At 36.1% G+C, this 22,541-nt stretch overlaps 1 long non-coding RNA gene across 1 annotated transcript in view; it reads right to left on the bottom strand.

The window, feature by feature from the left end:
- Positions 1-5: 5 nt before the first annotated feature.
- LOC311281633 overlaps positions 6-22,541 on the bottom strand; it is a 36,547-nt gene continuing 14,011 nt past the window's right edge. Inside the window, exon 2 of the long non-coding RNA XR_014625829.1 lies at positions 6-964. This is a non-coding gene — a long non-coding RNA (uncharacterized lncRNA). The remainder of the gene's footprint in view (positions 965-22,541) is intronic.

Raw genomic sequence — 22,541 nt, forward strand, 5'->3', positions numbered from 1 at the left:
AAACATTTTAAATGGTTTTACTGATTAACAGAATTGAGTTTAAATAGCAGAATTATTGTGACAAGATGGAAACCAAGACAAATGTAATGCACTTTCTTTTATTACAGTGGAGGTTTTGAGATCAGCTAACTCAAAGTGCACCAAAATGCTGTCTAGGTAGGCAGCTCACTAGGTTTTGAGACAAGCCATGGATATGTTTGTGGACTTACAGACACTCGCACAATAATCCCTCATTAGGGGTCTGGATGGAAGTTGCTCTGCGCAATAAGACGCTTAAAGTCTCTGTTAACCTCTCTATGGGGAAAGAGGTTTTAGGAAAGATCTGTTTACCTAACATGTTTCCCTCAAGGAAATGTTTTCTTGTTTGAATGAAAACACCAGTCCTGAAATATGTAACTCAATCTTTATTTCTTTCTATACTTGTTTCTTTCTTTCGAAAGAAGTGTCTAAACTAGCTGAACAACGAGTTACAAAACTTACTTTCCTTTCAGGATGTTCCTTTGTTTGTTTGTTTTGCACTGTGGTGGATTTCAGACAAGTATTATGTTATTTATGTGCATAATATTGTTCTCAAATGTTCTTACAAACATGTTTTATCTTTGCTGTGCAAAAGAGCCAATGTTCCTGATGTACAGAGATGTATATATCAAATGCATAATGTGTAAACAAAATCCATTATTTTTTAAACGATGTGGTTTGTTTCTGTGAACACCAATAAAATAAGTCAATTGAACGTCGACGTTGAATATTTTCTGCAACGTCATCTGTCACATTTATGCTTTCAGAAGCATACAGGCACCATATTACATTCACTTTGGACTCTCACAATAGCTGGCACGTTTGCACTTGAGGGGGAGCCGCATGTTCCCTGTGGTGAGGGTGTTAATAACGCTGGCAGAGAGGTCACTTCCTACAAACTAGCAGCTCTTCATCGCTGTACATGTTCTGAGGCCTCCGTTCAGATCTGCAAATGAAAACAAGTTAAAATGGCAGAGAAATTAACAATTGAGTGGCAGAATCAACAGAATCTTAAAATGCAGTTAAACTAATTATTAGACCTGCCACTGAATTTAATCAGGGGTAAAGTAATAACCTTATTAGACATGATAATATAAGCTTATGCTAAAAATGGGTCAGTCACATTTCAGATCCAGCAGTCTTTTCCAGCAGTCTAAGCATCAAACAAGTTCCCATGTTCCTCTGCTCTCAGTTTCCCACCTCCATGGGATTCACCATCAAAAGCTTCCATGTGCATATAGTATATAACACTGCACAGAGCAGAACAATAAACGGATATGCTAAAATGAGTCTGCATGTAATGTAGCCTATAAGGGAACAACTTATTACCTAACTGTTAAACTGTGTTTCAGCTTCTGTGCTGGTGCTTCCTTTATGGAGCTTATTAAATGTACGGTTAATAGCAGATGCATTAACAGAAATAGGCCAGCTTCACAAATGATGTAGGTCACAGAGACATTTACAAAATTATTGAAAGATAAGGATAATTTCTGTCTCCAATTATGAAGAGGTAATCTAACAGCTGTTTGAAATACATGTAGCTAAGCTTTGTGTGTGCAAAACGAACTTACCCTGAGATGTAAACAAAACTAAAACATAGAAAGATTAATCAGTCTTTGGAAGAGTCAAAAGTTAATTCTCACCCATGGAAAATCCATCTTGAAGTCAACTTTGTCTCTAATAGAAAATCGCCTAATTGATTTAATGGCTCATGCGTGAAATTGAATTAAAGAAAGCGCATTATTGCAGTGCATCACAGTGTTGATTAACTAAATAAATAGCGAGAGGCGAACGTTAAAATCTTGATATCTGCCTCCGCAAGGGATTTCTGCAGGAAGGTGCTTTTTAATAAGTGCTCGTCTTCATTATTTTTTTTGTAGTGTTGCATAACTGTAGTTTTTCTATTGAGACAGGATTTGGCATAGCAAAGGAAAGCAATATGAACTTAAATAATGCATGCTGTTGTTCAAAGCCAATGCGGCCTCACAGGTTAGTCTCCTGTTACGCCCGTCTAAAAAAAGAACAACTCACCCACAGTCTCTCTCTCACACACACACACACACAAACCCCCAGGGTTCCCTTATGTCTTGCAACACAGTTTGCGTTGGTGCACAAGCACAAGCCCTAAATATGCAATGTCATCATAGCAACCATGGAGTTTGTTTAGATTATAGACTCACATTGTTTTATTTTGATCCCATTTCTGAAAAAGCAGACAATCTGTCATGGATTAGTCCAAATCAAAGTCAAATACATCAAAAGGACCAACTTGTTTGGTAAACAAAACAAAAGAAAAACAAACAACAACAACAAAATCCAAAGCAAAATAAAGCAAAGCAAAGCAAAGCAAAGCAAAGCAAAACAAAACAAAGCAAAACAAAGCAAAGCAAAGCAAAGCAAAGCAAAGCAAAGCAAAGCAAAGCAAAGCAAAGCAAAGCAAAGCAAAGCAAAACAAAACAAAACACAAAACAAAACATTGGTGTTTGTTTGGTTATCTAAATTTAGACGTTTAGATTTACGTTTCAATTTTGCGTAAATGCCTACTATTCAAATTTCCTTTTATATTTCAGTGTCAATAAATATAAAATAAATCAAATCAAATTACATAAACATCTGCCTTTGCATATTTTTAAGAGAAATGTGAAATGGGAGGAAAAGTAATAGGATGTTTTTACCTAACGACAACACTTAGCATAACTTTTGACATTTGATGAGAAATAACAGATATTACACCCACAATCTTGACAGAACGTTCACCACGAGGGCTCCAAACAATACTGTCATTTTGAAAGTAGGCAAGAGTGCAAACAATTGTTATCGTGGTGCTCTTAAGTGCGGGTGTCAATGTCATCATTACATGCAGTCACAAAGTTTATCTTTCACATCATGTTCCTGACATGCCCACATTTCCAAGAGTCAGTCTCAGAGAGCTCGTGAAATGTTAACGCTATGGGGCGTGCACCTCTCCTTAATGTTTTCTACACAAACGGTTCCCCCAGAGAGCAATACATTTCAGTACGGTTATTTTAATCCTTCTGCTTACAGACAGGAAATGGAATAATAACAGGAAAACAGGAAGAATCACAAGACACGCTCCAATCTGCACACTTAGATTGGGAGATTTTATGGAAATGTGCCTCTCCAAGGGCTCATATTTGATTTCCACTCGGCCAGAGTGTGTTTTTACTCTGTAGGACACATGGCACCTGCTCCGTCGTGTGCAGCCCAAAAGACAAGAAGCAACTGCTGTTTTAGATAGTTAAGGAAAATATGATATAAAGCGTGTCGAGTCTTATAAAATGAAACAAAAACAGGATGACAATTATCCCACGGCAGTGCAGCTCTCTTACTTTAAAGAATAAATGTCAAAGGTCACTTTGCCATTTGAGATGTTTTGAATGATATCTAGTACAGCATATTATGAGACATTGTTTCTCTATCCAACATCAACAACACTTAGCAACTGAAATAAAATCAAATAATATAAAATAAAAAAGTTGATTTTACTTTTTTTACAGTATAACTGTGTTTCAGCTTCTGTGCTGGTGCTTCCTTTGTGGAGCTTATTAAATGTACGGTTAATAGCAGATGCATTAACAGAAATAGGCCAGCTTCACAAATGATGTAGGTCACAGATACATTTACAAAATTATTGAAAGATAAGGATAATTTCTGTCTCCAATTATGAAGAGGTAATCTAACAGCTGTTTGAAATAAATGTCGCAAGTTTTTTGTGTGCAAAATTAACTTTTAAAATACATTTTTTATTCGGCAGAGACGTAAACAGAACTGAAACATAGAAAGTTTAACCAGTCTTTGGATGAGTCAAAAGTTAATTGTCACCCATGGAAAATCTTGAAGTCAACTTTGTCTCTAATAGAAAATTGCCTACTTGATTTAATGGCTCATGTTCAAATTGAATTAAAGAAAGCGCATTATTGGAATATATTATAAAAAATAAATAAAAAATAAATAATAATAATAGTAAATAAATAAATAAATAAATATATAGATAGATAGATAGATAGATAGATAGATAGATAGATAGATAGATAGATAGATAGATAGATAGATAGATAGATAGATAGATAGATAGATAGATAGATAGATAGATAGATAGATAGATAGATAGGTAGATAGATAGATATTTATATATATCAACAAAGTATCATGAAAATAAAATATAATCCAAACAGGGAATCATGAAGATACAATATAAAACACCAAACAAATAAACTAACTAACTAACTAACTAACTAACTAACTAACTAACTAACTAACTAACTAACTAACTAACTAACTAACTAACTAACTAACTAAATAAATAAATAAATAAATAAATAAATAAATGAATGAATGAATGAATGAATGAATGAATGAATGAATGAATGAATGAATGAATGAATGAATGAATGAATGAATGAATGAATGAATGAATGAATGAATGAATGAATGAATGAATGAATGAATGAATGAATGAATGAAAGAAATAACGTCTCAACCGGGTATCAAATAAAATAAAAAATATCTCAACAAAGTATCATGAAAATAAAATAAAATCCAAACAGGGAATCATGAAGATACAATATAAAAAAAAAAAAAAAAAAAAAAAAAAAAAAAAAAATCTCAACCGGGTTTCATGAAAATAAAATGTAAAATATCTCAACAGGGTATCATAAAAATAAAATAAAATGGTTTCAAACAGGATATCATGCTGCCTTCATATATAATAATAATTAAAAAATAAGTGTCAAGAGAGAAGAGAGAGGCTCAATGCCAAGCACACCAAAATAAACCATGTCCAGACAGCATCACACCAGCCAGTCATGGTTTATTTGACTACATGTAATGTTATGACTTTATTTTTACCACTTGTATATATACTCAGAACACACAGACACAAACATCAGTAGATAACTTCAAAACCAAAACACAGGGTCATTTTGAGTATACAGCGCTTTTCACAAAACTAAACGTGCCAAAGCAGATTTATAAATGGTGAAATAAACAGGAAAAACACCAACAGCAGCTTGTACGTTTGCTAATACACATGCAAATATAAGAGAACATCAACTGAAATGTGAAGTTGCTGGGCATTAACTGGATTGTTTGACGTCTGAAAGTGTCATTAATCGGGGAGTTCCGTCTCTTTGATGCGCTAGTGGTTTGTAGGAGTACCAACCAAGTAAACGCAGGTCAAAGACAATGGAAAGATCTGGTGGAAATCTTTGCACTACCCATCAAAGACCAGTTTGGGAGTTTGGGGCTTTCCTCTGTGGTATAGTTTTGAGGATGTCGCAACAGATAGTTGACTAAAACCCTGAGAATTTGAAAGCAAACTGAGATTTGGTTTGAAGCTTGAACAGCATTAATATCAGCCAATCATTTCCATCTGCATGGTTTTAAGTGATTATTGTTAGGGCTGGGAGAAAGGAATCATGTTCCAGGAGTCAGGACCAACAGAAAAAAGATGTTGATCCAGGAACAATTTGACTTGGCAGTCTCTTGAATATGGAGCGATTCACTTTGTTTTCTGTCGTTTCTCTGTGTTCATATTGAAAAATGGCATGATCGGAGGATGAGAGAGCAGCTCATCGATGTCAGTCATCAACAGTTACTCTTTCCGAAACAGAGTGGGAAGTAATGCACACCCCTTAAATTTGCACTCTTGATCTAACTTCTAGTTTCACAAGAATGCACGTAAGTGAAATATATAGTAAGATATCACATTCCAGCATTCATGGAGGTTTTCTGTATTATTAGGCCTATTGTTATTTAAATTGTGATTTATGGGGTTATGTGGTACCAACATGGGCTTTTAATCAGTTTCATAAAAATCTATTTCATTAAGTCATTTTTATTTTTTTAGTTCAAGAAAAAAAAAAAAAAAAAACATTTAGCTGCAGGAACATTTTAGTTGCACTGATGTATAAGACCAAAAAAGTTGGGAAACACTATAAGTACGTTCAGTGTAACATCAATGCTATTTGCTCGGTGACGAAGAAAGCAACATCTCAACTAAATCCTCCTGCATTGTTCAGACAAGTTTCCGTCACTGCTGATGTGGAGAGACAGAGGGAGACTGTTTTAAAGTAAATCGCCATCACTTCCTTCCTGTTTCCTTTCATTCAGATTTCCTGTGAACTTGTAGACAAACAAGCCATGATTTGATTCACAGGGTCCCTATGCAGTGTTCACCGATTCCTATACTGAGCAGAGGATATCTACTGAAGTCTCTTATGCTCATCAAAGCTGCATTTATTTAATTAAAAAATACAGAAAAAAACTGTAATATTGTGAAATATTATTGCAAATTAAACTGATTTTGGTTTTAATTTATTGTAGAATGTCATTTATTCCTGTGATGGCAAAGCAAAATTTTACTCCAGTCTTCAGATATCATTTTAATATATGCTGGTTAAGAAACATTTCTACGGAAGCGTATTGCATTCACTTGAGGAAAAATAATCCACTCTGTTTTTATGAATTAACGAGTTAATTATCTCAGAATTACGAGACAATTTTTCATGAATAAAAAGTTTTTGCTCTGTTTTTCTGAATTAATGACTTAATTATCTCAAAATTATGAGATACATTTTTCTTGAAATAAAATGTATTTGCTGTTTTTCGGAATTATTGAGTTAATTATCTCAGAATTACGAGATAATTTTTATTGAATAAAAGTTTTTGCTCTGTTTTTCTGAATTATTGAGTTAATTATCTCAGAATTATGAGATAATTGAGTCATTAATTCAGAAAAACAGAACAAATATTTTTTATGAAAAATGATCTCATAATTCTGAGATAATTAAGTCATTAATTCAGAAAAACAGAACAAATATTTTTTATGAAAAATTATCTCATAATTCTGAGATAATTAAGTCATTAATTCAGAAAAACAGAACAAATATTTTTTATGAAAAATTATCTCATAATTCTGAGATAATTAAGTCATAAATTCAGAAAAACAGAACAAATATTTTTTATGAAAAATGATCTCGTAATTCTGAGATAATTAAGTCATTAATTCAGAAAAACAGAGCAAAAACTTTTTAATCATAAAAATTATCTCGTAATTCTGAGATAATTAAGTCATTAATTCAGAAAAACAGAACAAATATTTTTTATGAAAAATGATCTCATAATTCTGAGATAATTAAGTCATTAATTCAGAAAAACAGAGCAAAAACTTTTTAATCATGAAAAATTATCTCGTAATTCTGAGATAATTAAGTGATTAATTCAGAAAAACAGAACAAATATTTTTTATGAAAAATTATCTCATAATTCTGAGATAATTAAGTTATTAATTCAGAAAAACAGAACAAATATTTTTTATGAAAAATGATCTCATAATTCTGAGATAATTAAGTCATTAATTCAGAAAAACAGCAAAAACTTTTTATTCATGAAAAATTATCTCGTAATTCTGAGATAATTAACTCGTTAATTCATAAAAACAGAGTAAATAATTTTTCCTCAAGTGAATGCAATACGCTTCCGTACATTTCTTATTATTATCAATGTTGAAAACAGTTGTGCTACTTATTATATTAATTGTTGAATCCGTACAGTTTTTTTTTTCAGGTTTCTCTGATAAATAAAAAGTTCAAAAGCTCAAAATCTCTTACTGTCACTTGATCAATTTAAAGCATCCTTTCTGACCAATAAATATAACATTTATAATGTCTGTTTATAATATATTTAAATGCTAAACCTTCCTGATTTGGAATCTTACTTAAGATGTGCAGTCTTTGTCTCCACGTGGTTCATTCAGAAACGTAGCCCTCGTCACCTGCATAATCTGTGACACAGACAAACACACAAGTTGTTGCCTACATAAGGTTACTCAATGAAAGCACAAGATGTGTATATAGCTTGAATATAGAGTGCACAAAGCCACCAGTCTGGCTGTAACTTGACTGATGTCTCAAACTTGACATAAACAAACTAATTAGTTCTGCATGACAGTTTTGATCCGGACTGCCTCAAGTCAGTTTGCAACCGGTTTGTCCCCTTATATAATTCCAGTGTGGCTGTGAGCTCTGCTGCATGTGAACTCAGTCTTGAAGCACAGCCAGGACCCAGCGTGATATCAGTGCTATGTCATATTTCAGGTATGACTTGTGACTAGTTACTAGACAGGTATCTGTGTGTTGGTCCACGTCAACGACAAACTGTATGTTGCTTTTAACTGTACAGTAAACGGAAAGGTCATGACATGATAGCGGACTTTGATTTGTCTTCATCTGTCCTGGAGAAAGAAAGAAAGTGTCTCCATCTGACATGTGCTTGTGAAGTCTCATGCTGGACGGGAGGAATTCTCATTACACCTGCTGAGCTATAATTACAAATGTACATTCCTCTGAAGTTTGATTATGCCTGTTTGATCACAACCCGAATGACTTTTTGTAATCTTCCATGGAATTCAAATTAAATGTATATATAATATAATATATAATATATTAATGCTCACCAAGCACTTTAACAGAACTGTTTTGTATTTGAATATATTTAAAAATGTATCATGTATGATAATGGCAAAGCTGAATCAATCCAGTAATATTTTTGCGTTTCTCTGTGGATCCTGCGATCACCTGTTGCGTAATGATTTCGGGTCCGCATGACTCCCTCTGATTATCATTCTGAGAATGTTGCATCATGCTTGATGTAATCTAGACGCACAATGAGCATTATATCCTGCAGGTGCGATTCTGACTGTTTTCAACATTGATAATAATAAGAAATGTTTCTTGAGGAGCAGATCGGCATATCAGAATGATTTCTGAAGGATCATGTGACACTGAAGACTGGTGTAATGATGCTGAGAATTCAGCTTTGCCATCATGGGAATAAACATTTCAAAAAATATATTAAAATAGTGTTTCACAATATGACTATTTTACTGTATTTTGATTAATTAAAAGTAATATTATTAACCCCAAACTTTTGAAATGCTTACTAAGTTACATGTTCTGATAACGGAAAGGACTGAGTGGAAAAATCTTAACACAGCTGGATTTAAAAAAAATTTTTTTTTTTTTTGCAGTGCTGAGTGATGGCACAGCTGGGCAACATGATTCGCTGAAGGAGTTTGGTCATTGTGTTAACCCTGAATAACAAACAATTAGCCACAATCTGTCCCTAGCTAATGGGGACACAGTGTGCAACCTCCTGGGAAGCTCGGGGAAAGTATTGGACTGTCAGCATGGAAAGATCCATTAAAAACACTGTCCATTCATTTAAAAAAAGACCGTCTAACTGTTTAGCCGACAGCGATTTGCTTGAAATAGGATGCAGCAACAGCACCCACTTCCCCTGCACACCCTCAACGCAAACGTGCTAAACATGCGTTCGGTAAACAAGAGAACACGGACTAAAAATAGAGCCCGGTCTTTCAGCTGTGGGCGCCGACTTCAAGGAAAAAATGCTTTGGGACGGGGAGAACAGCTGGCGTCCGTTTCTCAGTATTTGTTTCTTGCTCTCTAACAGAGAACGGAGTGGAAGGGATGAGTCGTTCCCCAAGCTGGTTTCCACATGCTGACTGAGACTCGTTAGTATCCACGCAGTGCTGCCTTTCTTAGGTCATTGGCTCGAACACAGCCCACGGGCCTGTAATGACAGATGCACAATGTTCTGATTTATAGCTAAGATGAGAGTTAGGGAATAAGGGATGGAGTGAGACAAAGGAAGGAGGAGTTGAAGGGAGTATGGAAGCTTTGGGAGAGGGACTGATGCAAAACAGGAACCACAGAACAAGTACAGGAAATGAAGGAGATAAACAGGTGTGATAGAGGACAGTGTAGGCGCCAAGGCATGCAGCTATTCCAGATTCCATGTTCTGCGATGCATATCTCTATTTTATGATCATAGAAATCGTGACATATAGTGCGATATTTTGTTGTAGTTGTTGTTGTTTATTTGGTAAGTAACCTACTGTTCAAACGTTTGGGGTTAATGCTTTTTGAAAAAATGTTTCTCATGCTCACCAAGGCTGCATTCATTGGATAAAAAATACAGTAAAAACAGTATTGTGAAATATTAAAATGCAGTTTTACAGTCTTTAGTGTCACGTGATCCTTCAGAAATCATTCTAATATGCTGATTTGCTGCTCAAGAAACATTTATTATTATTCACTGTAAAAAAAAGCAACATTAGAATAAGTAATAATGTGTTGTTTCAACTTAAAAAGCAAGTGTGCATGCTTGACAAATTTTAAGTTCAGTTAACTTTAGTGTAGTTTATTTAAGTTGGATATTTAAGTTATCTCAACAAATTTAAAGTTGTTATAACTAATTGCAGCAACGTAATTCATGTTGAGAACAGTTGTGATGCTATAAATAAAATTAATATTTTTTTAATAATTTTTTCAGGATTCTTTGAAGAATAAATAGTTCAAAAGAATGTTTTATGTAGCAATGGAAAAGTCTTAACTGTCGTTTTTGAACAATTTCATGCATCCATGCTGCATAAAAGCATTCATTTCTTTTCTTTTTTATCGTACTCACCCCAAACTTTTGAATGGTTGTGTATATTATACATATATATTACATATATTATTTTTATAGAACCATTAATGTTGTCTCAGTTTATAGTCCTTGTATCAGTTAATGTGGGTGTGTCTTCTCACATAATGACATTTTTTCAACTCAAATCAATATTTCATGTCCTTTTATTTAGTAGCTGTGAAACAAGTGATGATATACAGTCAGCTAGACATCATCGCAAAATAAACCCCTGCAGATCACCTGATCACCCAGCCTGGGATTATTTGGTGGTGATAATCATCTGAATACATTTTCCATTACTTCAGGGTTATTAATGAGGTAAAAAAAAAGACTATAAAAATCAAAATAGCCGTTTGAGCAGATGCAAATAAGGCATTAATTGTTCACTCTTCAAACTGGTTTCTCTCCTCTGAAGAAGTACCAAAGGAAACTACATGTTCTCAGATCACTCAACACCTCAAAATTGCACCAACACGTGGCTTGCAACATTTCTCTTTACAAGCTGTAAGCTTTCAGCAACTCTATAACGGTCTGTATTCCTTCCTCTTTTTCTTACGAGCCGTACTTTTGTACCTCCGGTGGTCTGAAAAGCTCAGGCCACTGCACAGAGCGTAAACAGGAAGTGGATGTGGAGGTTTGAGGGCTCTGGGGACTCGAGATCAAGACCAGCAACAGCAGAGGGGAAATTAGCCCGACAGCTAGCAGATAGTCAAAAAACAACTTCAGTCCATCTGACGAATGACTTGAGCATTGGAGGAATGTTTGTGAAACAATGGCTTTGAAGGTGATTTAGCAAACAATGATTTTCCTTTGGCAGGGAGAAAGGCAGGTGAGAGCTGCTGCTGGGTCAAACTGGACTGTTAATTAGGTCATTTCAGATGCCATAATGTTTGTACACGTTTGTGATAAAGCTATGCAGTTTTTTTTTTGATTTTCAGATGCTTTGGTGATGGCTATGGCATTGAGAAGTGGTTGCTAGGGTATTTGATGGTTGCTAGGATGCTGCTAAGTGGTTGCTAGGGTGATCTAGGTGGTTGCTAGGGTATGGTGTTGTTATTTGGTTCATAAGGTGTTCTTATGGATGCTGGGGTGCTGCTAAATAGTTGCTAGGATGCTGCTAAGTGATTGCTAGGATGTCCTTGGTGGTTGACAAGGTGTTTTGGTGGTTACCAGGGTGTTCATGGTCGCTAGGGTATTCTGGTGATTGCTAGGGTTTTGGGAATTGGTTGATAGAATGTTCTGGTGGTTGCTAGGACTCTGCTGAATAATTTCTAGGGTGTTGCCAAGTGGTTGGTAGGGTGATCTAAATAGATTCTAGGCTGTTTAGGTGGTTTCAATGGTGTTCTAGTTGGTTGCTAGGGCATTGCTAGGGCAAGTGGTTGCAAGGGTATTCTGGTGATTGCTAGGGTGTTCTAGGTGGTTTCTATGATGTTTCAAAATGGTTGCAAGGGTATTATGGTGATTATTTTGGTGTTCTAAGTGGTTGCTAGGGCGTTGCCAAGTGGTTGCAAGAGTATTCTGGTGATTATTCTGGTGTTCTGAGTGGTTTCTTGGTAGTTTCCAAGTGGTTGCAAGGGTGTTATAGTTGTTTTCTATGATGATGTCAAGTGGTTGCAATTATTAGAATGTTCTAAGTGGTTGCTAGGGCGTTGCCAAGTGGTTGCAAGTTATTGTAGTGATTGCTAGGGTGTTCTATGTTGTTTATATGGTGTTGCCAAGTGGTTGCAAGGATATTCTGGTGATTATAAGTGTGTTCTAAGTGGTTGCTAGGGTGTTGCCAAGTGGTTGCAAGGTTATTCTGGTGATCGCTAAGCTGTTCTCGGTGCCACCCAGCCAGAACACTCTACAAGTCTATGATATTCCATGGCTCAGGTCTCTCCTGGAATCAAACACCTTAAAACCTCATCTTAAAAAAAACACATTCATCATTAATGTCTGTAGCACAAATAGCACAGGATGATTTATGTTTCACTGCTTTTTACTATCTAGCTTCATAAGTAGTTTTCCATGCTGCTATTTTGTACCAACTCAGAAGACAAATCACACCGTAGGGCTTGAATGCACCTTATACATATTTAATTTTCAGTTATGACTCATTTCTATTACTTTGTGTTGTTCACATTCATACATGTTCTTAATTTAAAGTCACACCCAACATGTTGCAAATACATTTTCTTTTACCAGCGTGACAGGTTCAATGTCTCTGGTGTCATGGAACTGAATAACTGACGTTTTCACACCCATCTCACATGCACTGCCTGCACTAGAGCCATACACACATGACTTCCCTCAGCCAAACACTTCTCTCCCATTAAGTCAGATTAGTGAGTATAAAGAACTTGAAACTGTTTTACAATCCTTGAGCTCGTATTCAAGGCTATAAACTTCCCCAAAAAGAAAGCCAAAACATAGAGCACTGGGTGTAAATGTCAGTGCCAGTGGAAATTCGCATGTACCTTTATGCCAGCTGCAACTCCTGGAGCGAAAACACAAGCAATTCCTGTAACAGAATACTCAGAGAGGGTAAAATGAGTTATTGTTTTTGGATGAATACAAGGGCCTCATGGCCAAAGGAAGCTAAAGTGGGAAATGCCCTAGATCTGCCAACATTTCAAAACAATAAGAACTAAATCTGACTGACTGTAAAGCCTTGACTAAAACGTCCTGCTGGTTTCCAAACAAAAAAATAGCCAGTACCTTTTTCCACACACACTCCAAACATTTGATATGTAGTTTATGTAATACTAGTTAATATGTAAGACAGTCTTCATGGAGACAGAGCCGTTCCAGCTCCCAGCGGACCAATATAGTGTTACGCCTCCACTAAATACGAGAAGCCACTGTAACAAATTGGGTTCAACTGTCCCTGGCAGTCACTACTGGTAGTCTGTGCTTGGCCTGTGAGAACAGGTCTTCTTTTCACACTACTGTCCCAAGAGAGAAGTGCTGATGATGTCACTAAGTGAGACATTTTGAGTCATACACACTTTCAGTATTCGCAGAACTACAGTTAAACCTCCAAAAATAACGTTTATAGTAACTGAAACACAAAGTTCACAGACACTCAAACACCATGAGACAGCTGCACACTGAAAAGAAATCCCTCAACACCTGCTATATGATCAGTTCCTCAAATGATCTCACAAACATGTATATGTTGCTAGATTTGACACTGAGAAATGGTGCATGACTTGTATTTGAGGTCTTAAATCCCAAATTGGACTTTTTTGTAATTATGTAATACATTAAGAGTTCCTGTTTTTAAAGAATTAGTCCAGCCAAAATTGAAAATTCTGTCATGATTTTTTCACCTTTTTGTTGTATATTTCCACGAAACAAAAAAAGACCTGAATGTAAGTGAACGAATTTTGTTGTGTGTAATATTTACACCACTTCTATTATTGATTGCTATCAGGATATGAAGAGTATTGGCTACCCAACCTTTAAGAGATGATTTTAGAAAGTAGCATACAAAAAAGTGCTTTGGTTTAAAAAGCTTAGAAAGCAAACACAACTAGAGAGAGTAAAACTAGAAGAAACCAGTGAGACCCAGATGAGGTCTGTCAATGTTTCTTAACGTCACATGCCAGGACTCCTCGCTGAGCGGCCATCTGTAACATTACATGGTGCTTCAGAGCAACTTGGCCGCATTTTGATTCACTCACACAAACACATAGAGAGAAGAAAAAAAAACCAGAAAAGATCTCTGTGGAGAACAAATTGTAAATCTGCCATCTTCTTCAGCAAAGCCAAGATCATAAGGGTCAGTAATAATAAAGCTGACTCAGCAAACTCAGAAAATGTGTTGCAGGGAGTTTCAAAGCCTTTGTGTACCAACTTTCCTGATGTTTCTCAGAGCTGCAATTGCATCTGGCCTTGAAAAACAAATTGAAACACATATAATGAGACAAGACAGTTTTGTAGCATTTCACAATATATAATATAATATAACATAACATAACATAACATAACATAACATAATATAATATAATATAATATAATATAATATAACATAACATAACATAACATAACATAACATAACATATTTTTTTAAGTAAATATTTTCTTTGGCTTCAGTACAGTGAAAATATTTTGTTTTGGAAACAATGAATTAGTGCTGCACGATTAATCGTATCGCGATCGCGATGTCAAGCCTACGCGATTATATGACGCAAAATGCTGCGATTTTATATTAAATAAACAAATTAGCGCTGTTAACGCAATTAATGCAGCATCTGTTCATTTTTGGCATCCTTTGGCTAGTGTTACATGATCCCGCTCTTATTCATGCAAATTCTTTTAACCCATTCATGCGCAATAAGACAAAAAAAAAGAACGCGCTGCCTGTGAATGTCCTCCTGACACACACACACACACACACACACATACACACGACCCACAGATAGACGCGCGCCAGTATCAAGTTCTCTTTCGCGGTAGAACGAACAACACATTATTATAACATAGCCTATACATATAACATGTATGCCAGAATGAACTGTGAATGTCCTGACTGTGACACACAGAAAGACTCGCGTTAATATCGTGTGTGCGCACAAAACAGCATGCCAGAATACAGTTCTCTTTTGAGCTTGAACGAACAATAACACACACAATTATGCCAAAATGTCTTTTTGTCGAGTATCTTAATAACATAAGAGTAGTCTTATGATGAACGTGAAGAGTTGTGACTCCTGAGAGAATGAGGCGTGTGAGAGCCGCGTCTCTGACAGCAGCGACTGGTCTTAAAGGGACAGTACACAGTAGCCACTAATTATATCTGTCGCTAAAGTTAATCAAAGAACAAAGGAAACAGAGAAAAACACTCACTGCTCTTGACTAAAGAACTTTTTTCTTTAGGCAGATTATCACTAATCTGTGTGTGCATTTATTTTCCTTGAGAACCAAGCAAGTTGACTCATGAAACCATTTGTTTATTATATCACAATCGCAATCTTGACCTCAATTATCGCAATATGACATTTTCCCCAAATCGTGCAGCCCTACAATGAATTAATATCACATATAATATTTTTCTGACACAGTATAAACAGATATTTATACATGAAACTATATAATAATTTTCATATTTTGGGTATTCCTCAAATGATTGGCATTAATAATTGGGGATCCTTGGCCGCAAGAAGTTTGAAAACCACTGCAAAGTCAAAACACTGAGATGAGATTTCATGAACTCAGTTCACATGAATGCATTTGAACGCTGATTTAATTTACACATGACTAAATTAAATTACATTCATATCAACCCGACGGCACTCATAAACAAGAAAGATGAAGCCACCAAAACTGGGCCATTCTGAAACTGGCCTTTAGTGAAAACCCTCAAGGTATCAATTCCCATCCTAAAAAAGTCTGTTTTTATCCATTTAATCTCTCCAATCTAGGGTTAATATTTTTTAAAAATCACCTCAAAAAATCGTTTTAACACGTGTCCTAGTCGCACTTGACCTCTTTTATTTGGATATGAAGAGAAAAGATCATGTTCTCAGTCGCAGTCACTCTTTAAAACATATAACTGGATGATGTAACCGCTAAAAAAAATCGCTATAAAATCTTTCACATCTGTCTGCTACAAAGCTGCGTTTCATCTGCTCGCAGTGTTTGTGTAACAGGTTCTTGCACTTAAGCTCCTGTCTGAGTACATCATGACTGTGTTTACTTCTATAAAGCACCTACTTCTATTCACCGCAGTAATGAAACAGAGACAGACCTGAGCTGCTTTGTCAACACCCTTTGCACAAGCAATGGAGTAACTTAACCATTATGGGCTTAAGAGCAGCATATTACAGAAACACTTAAGCAAACTTCACTGGCTCACAAAATGTGCCCAATAAACAGGAAAATAATACAGTACAATGTCCAAAAGACCATGGTATTTTCTGGTAAGTGATAGCACAGGAGAACTACACATTCAAGTTTTTATGGAACGCCTGTCTGACAATCATTGCTTAATTTCGAGGAATTGGAAGGTTACAAAATTATCCAAGATGCAAACTCTCAGAATTTGAACTAAGACACACACTAGACACTCACGCACGCAGACACAAACACAAACAAACAAAAGCATTTCCCTCAATAGATTTTGAGTGCTTTCTTGTCTGCTATCATACATGGTATACATTGTTTCAAAATAACAAATAGGTTTGCTAAGGCAATCAGTATTATTTTTGTGCATATTTTGCTCAATCCCTTGACCCAAACTTCAATGCATAACTCGCCTCAACGTTTCTACACATATGAATGAGAATCACATGAGAAAAATTTTACCTGCTAACAGAATGAGTCATTCATTAGCAAGTATTCTCCGCACTCACATTAGTTTTACCACTTTAAACTGCTCCGAGGTGAATCCAGATGTTGAACATTCTTTAACCCATCTGTTAAATTGGAAATAAAGGGGTAACTGTACCATTGGGCAAATTATTTTGTTATGAATGAAAATTATTCACACATTTTTCATATATCAAAGGTTTACACAAAGGATTGGGTCCTGAATACAACACATACAACACAAACCAACAAATGAATAAAGCACAATACACATAAAAGTAATAAAGACAATTTTTGAGATTATTCCTTTATGACAATGCCAGCGGCAACAATAAAACCTGTAATGCGCTCCATTATGAGCATGACATTGCTTGTGTTCTGTGCAGTGCGTATTTATGTGTACCTGATGCAATAACATGTAACAAAAGCACATGAAATGAAAAACTAGAAATGAAAAATGAGGATGCAGAAGTAATCTTCTATTATAATCCATCCATCATGCTGCAATACAAGTGGTTTGTTACTCAGTGCTTTTAGATGCTGATGCAGAAGCATATTTACATCACAGGAAAAAAAATATAATAATAATAATAATAATAAATAATAAAATTTTATTTCATGAAAATGACCAGCTGATATCAATTCCCTTTTGAAACACCCATTTTACACAAGCTAAATCTGGTCAGGCTGGTATGTTGGCTGGTTTAAGACCAGACTTTTCGGCTGATTAGGCTGGGAGACCATTTCAAACTAGCTATTTCAAACTATAGCTGGGGTTATTTTGCTGTTATTATTACCATTCTGGAGAAAAAATGGTAACACTTTATTTTGATGGTCCCTTTAAGACATTCTGTTAATTATAAGTAATGTTGCACCTACATGTCAACTACCAGTCATTAGAGTATTATCTGCTAACCCACAACAGACATTCTACTGACTATAAGTAACTTTACAACTACATGTCAACTTATTCTCCTAACCCTAACACTAACACTACCAGTCTACTAATACTCTAATGAGAGTTAGTTGACAAGTAGATGCAACGTTATTTATAGTCAACAGAATATCTAAAGGGGACAATCTATGGAAGCTTGTTTCCGCCACAAAAAAAAAAAAAAAAAAGATAATTGCGACTTTTTATCTCACAATTGCGAGTTTACATCTCGCAATTCTGACTTTATTTCTCAGAATTGCGAGATATAAAGTCAGAATTGCGTAAAATAAAGTCGCAATTGCGTGTTTTAAAGTCAGAATTGCGAGATATAAAGTCAGAATTGCGTGAAATAAAGTCACAATTGCGTGTTATAAAGTCAGAATTCGGACTTTTTTTCTCGCAATTGCGACTTTATATCACGCAATTCTGACTTTATATCTCAGAATTCTGACTTTATATCACGCAATTGGGAGATATAAAGTCAGAATTGCATGATATAAAGTCGCAATTGCGTGTTATAAAGTCAGAATTGTGAGATATAAACTATTCTAAGGTAAAAAAAAAAAAAGTCCGTCTTTTTTTTCCCCTTAGAATTGGACTTTATATCTCACAATTCTGAGAAAAGATGTCAGAATTGCGAGATATAAACTCGCAATTATGTGTTATAAAGTCAGAATTCTGAGATATAAAGTCAGAATTGCGTGATATAAAGTCGCAATTGCGAGAAAAAAAGTCAGAATTCTGATATATAAAGTCAGAATTGCGTGATATAAAGTCGCAATTGCGAGAAAAAAAGTCAGAATTCTGACTTTATAAGACGCAATTGCGACTTTATATCTCGCAATTCTGACTTTATATCTCGCAATTCTGACTTTATATCTCAGAATTCTGACTTTATATCTCAGAATTCTGACTTTATTTCACGCAATTCTGACTTTATATCTCGCAATTCTGAGAAATAAAGTCAGAATTGCGAGATGTAAACTCGCAATTGTGAGATAAAAAGTCGCAATTATCTTTTAAAATGTTTTATTCAGTGGCGGAAACAAGCTTCCATACATAACAATCAAAATAAAGTGTGAGCAAAAAAACTATTTAATTGGTCATAGTTGCTTTAATCTGGTTTAATCAGGTGTTTAGCTGGTCATCCAGCTGGTCTTCCAACTTAAAAAACTGGGTAAGAACAGCTTTGGCAAGGTAATTTTTTGCTGTCATACCAAGAAAACTTGTTTTGATTTTTCACATTTGTCATTTACCTCTCTACAAGGGCAGCGGTGTAAAGAAATTAGACGGCAATAAGGCCTGAAATCTGCAGCTAAAAACAACCCTATGTCCCAGATCCCGGCCGTGCTCCCAACCGCACGGACGCTTACTAAAACAAGACCGCTCTGGGCCTGGCTATTGTATTTTAGTTATTTTTATCAGCATAGGGGCTGAGCGTGTGGCCTAAAGTCATATTCTACCGTAGTTACATAACCAAAAATAAACAGCAGACAAATAACATCACCTGACACCACACACACAATCACTGTGACATAATTACACCACATACACTTGATCTGAGCTCACATCCTAATTTTATCAGAGCTCATCAAGTTGTTTAGCAGCTAATGACCACATTCTCAATGGATTTAAAGCCATGGCACAGGACATAGTTTAATTAACGCCTCAAATCTTGTTCAGATGCCCATGACCTACATATGGTACTGTACGATCTCATTAGGGAGAGGGGTTATATAAACACATGGAGCTGATAATAGAGCACACTTTCAAGTTTGAGAAATCAGTGGAGTGCATCCAAAAAATACTCTAGAGAGTAAGAGAGATCTTGCCCAGAAGATTCAATCCTTTTTTCTTTTTTTATGAAAGCTTGTAACGGAATAAAAAACAAAAATAAAAAAGGTAGCCTAATTGTGACATTTCATCTCAAAATTCTCTCATAATTCTTCTCTCATAATTTTTTTTTTTTTTTCATTCCATGGCGGAAACAAACTTCCTTACATTTCCTTCCTTTTCACAATCTAAACTTGTAAATCGAAGTATATAATCATGGCTTCAAGGCTGCACTTTGCACTGATATGACCTATTTCTAGTGTAGTATGAAGGCCAAATAGGGTCAGATCTGAGAAATCCCTCAGCTTTTATAATAACAGTCCCTAATGCTGCACACCCCAGACATCCTATTTTTACACAGGTTGTACATCATCCTGGCTTCCATTACAGAAGCAAAAACGTGCAATGTCACAACACAGCTGGGGATTTTACAACATTTGGCAACGCACCAAAATTAGACAATAACTTTAGTTACACTTACTGCACCACTGAGGGCATCCATCCTCATTAGGATGCCATGAAATACCCCACTGTCATTGTTGGCGCCGCCCATCCGTCTGTCGGCCTTGGGAATAGACTAAAGCTTGCAAGCCTTATTGTGACCAATTACAATGGTCAGTATAATTATTAACCTTATTATATAAATATTAAACTGCTTATTTTGAATGTAGAATATCCCATAGCGGAGGAAGAATGAAAAGAAATTAGCTGCTGGGTCAATTTAACTGTCAAAACAAATGATGAACCCCCTTCACACACCTACCCAGCACTGGGCCAATGTAACCCAATGTTGGGTAGTCTGTGCCAAACTTGTACCCTGGTAATCCAGAGTTCTCGCGAGAGCACAAGTTGAATTTGCTCAGCGAGTTACTCTGGTGTCGAGTAATGATGCTCATTAAATATGCCCATCGATCTGAGCTGCACCAATCACATCGGGTTATCTGATTTAGGCGGGCCAGAGGCGAGCTAAACAGATGACGACAGCGCTGTGACGTCGAAGTCATTAGTAAACACTGCAAGATGGCTTTGGATGAACACCAGTTGTTTGAAACGGCTTTGGCCGCTACAATGAACGAGTTAGACTTGGCTTTTTATCTAAAACAGGAACAGAAGACGCCGCTCGAATCGTTCCTTTGCAAGAAGGACGTTTTTGCTGTTTTGCCGACCAGATATGGTAAGAGTATGATCTACCAGTTAGCTCCGCTGGTAGCTAAGAGTAGGCTATGGGGTTTATTGTTGTGATTGGTCGTAGTGTTATCCAATTGCGTGCAGTGAGATTTTCAAATGCATGCTTGGTGCCGCCCTCGAGCTGGCCGCTGGCTACCAAACTAGTTAAAACTGGATAAATTTGTCAACGGTCATTTTGTGCTCTGTACTGACAGAAAATAAGGTTTGTATTACATTGGTTTCATATCAAATTATTTCTGTACAAATAGGGAAACGTCTGTAGTCTCAAATTTGACTTTTTTTGTTTACATGTAGGCAACGTCGCAGCTAAGGTCTGCTTGGAAGGCTAGCCTTGTATGCCATCATGGAATTTTCACTTCCCTCCAAACGAATGACGCGACGCCACATCGCTGTCATTATGTAACAAAGTTGCCGCGCGCTCCACTGACTATACAACAATCGGAGCGCTATTGATCTAGTGCGTTAGCATCGCGGCTGTGATCGCGCTATTCGTTTCACGGGTTGAAAATGTCTGACAGACAAGGTAAAGCTAACTTTGCTAAATGGAACAGCCTAATACCAGTTTTCTTCCCACCGATTCCCAGTGAATGCTCTTGCTGCCTCTGTCACCCCTAAAACGTTTACTAAATGTTTTTGAGTATAATTAAAATAATTAAATATATATATATTTTTTTATAAGAACTGTCCCTGTCTTATATAGCCTTAACAGAGAATTTAGAGTGTTTTTATTATTTAACCTTCAATTTCAGGTTGACTAACCCAGCAAATGGTTATAAAACCCAACAAGCTAGGTCAAAATAACCCAGCACTACCCTAAGAGATTATAAATAACCCAGTATTTCAGATGCTGTTGTGAAAATTCAACCAATTGCAAACCAAATCATTCAAAAAACACACATGCTGATCAATGTTAAAATGCAGCTGTCGCTTTCAGACTACAATGCATGTAAAGCTCTGCTGAGAGGATGCTGGGAACCTGAAAGAATACGGGCAACAAAGAGAAACCTGTTTTTGTGAGTCCCTCAAATCTGATGCAGCCTACTCTTCCAGCCCTCCAAATACAATATAGACAAACACATTTTTGAATAATGTGTCCATTTTCTTCTTGATTGTGAACGTGTTTCTAACTGAGTACAGAAAATATGCAGTCTACGCTTTTGAGCGTTTCCAGCGATCAAATCACAGGCACAAATAAGAGCTGGTGGCAACAGTTAGTTTAAAAATAAAACACATGTGCAACAAGACAATTTAAAAATCTATTCTGGGCCAGACTGGAGGTGACTGATTATGTTCCGTGACGGGGTGTAATGACATCTAAGTGTCGCTCATGGACAGAGATGTATCTGGAATAGACATGTTTTTGGTGGGGGTCACGGGCAGCTTGACTCACCATGAGTCGTGTTTAGTTGTTTTTCCTGCTTAATGCCCCTCTCACCTTGTCTCCCGAGAGCTTTAAATGCTCCCTGCAGGTTGTTGTCATATATCTGACAGCACATTATAGCGACTAATTCAATCTTATTGTGTTTGGCTCCAACAAGCTGTTTAAATTCAATTTCCTCCGCAGACCTTTCGCTAATGACAAATGTGTCAAATGATTACTGTACCATTGTCCAGTAAACATGCAGTGCTAACTGAGAAGCTAAGACCTAACAAACAACAACGCCATTCTTATTTATTGGATAGCTGGTATTAAAAAAGAAAAGAAAAAATGCTTAGCAGTATAGATACAGCAAGTATCACTATGCACAGTACATTCCAGTCCCTCTTA

Source organism: Rutilus rutilus (genome assembly GCF_951802725.1).
Source record: "Rutilus rutilus genome assembly, chromosome: 22".
NCBI classification, from domain to species: domain Eukaryota; kingdom Metazoa; phylum Chordata; class Actinopteri; order Cypriniformes; family Leuciscidae; genus Rutilus; species Rutilus rutilus.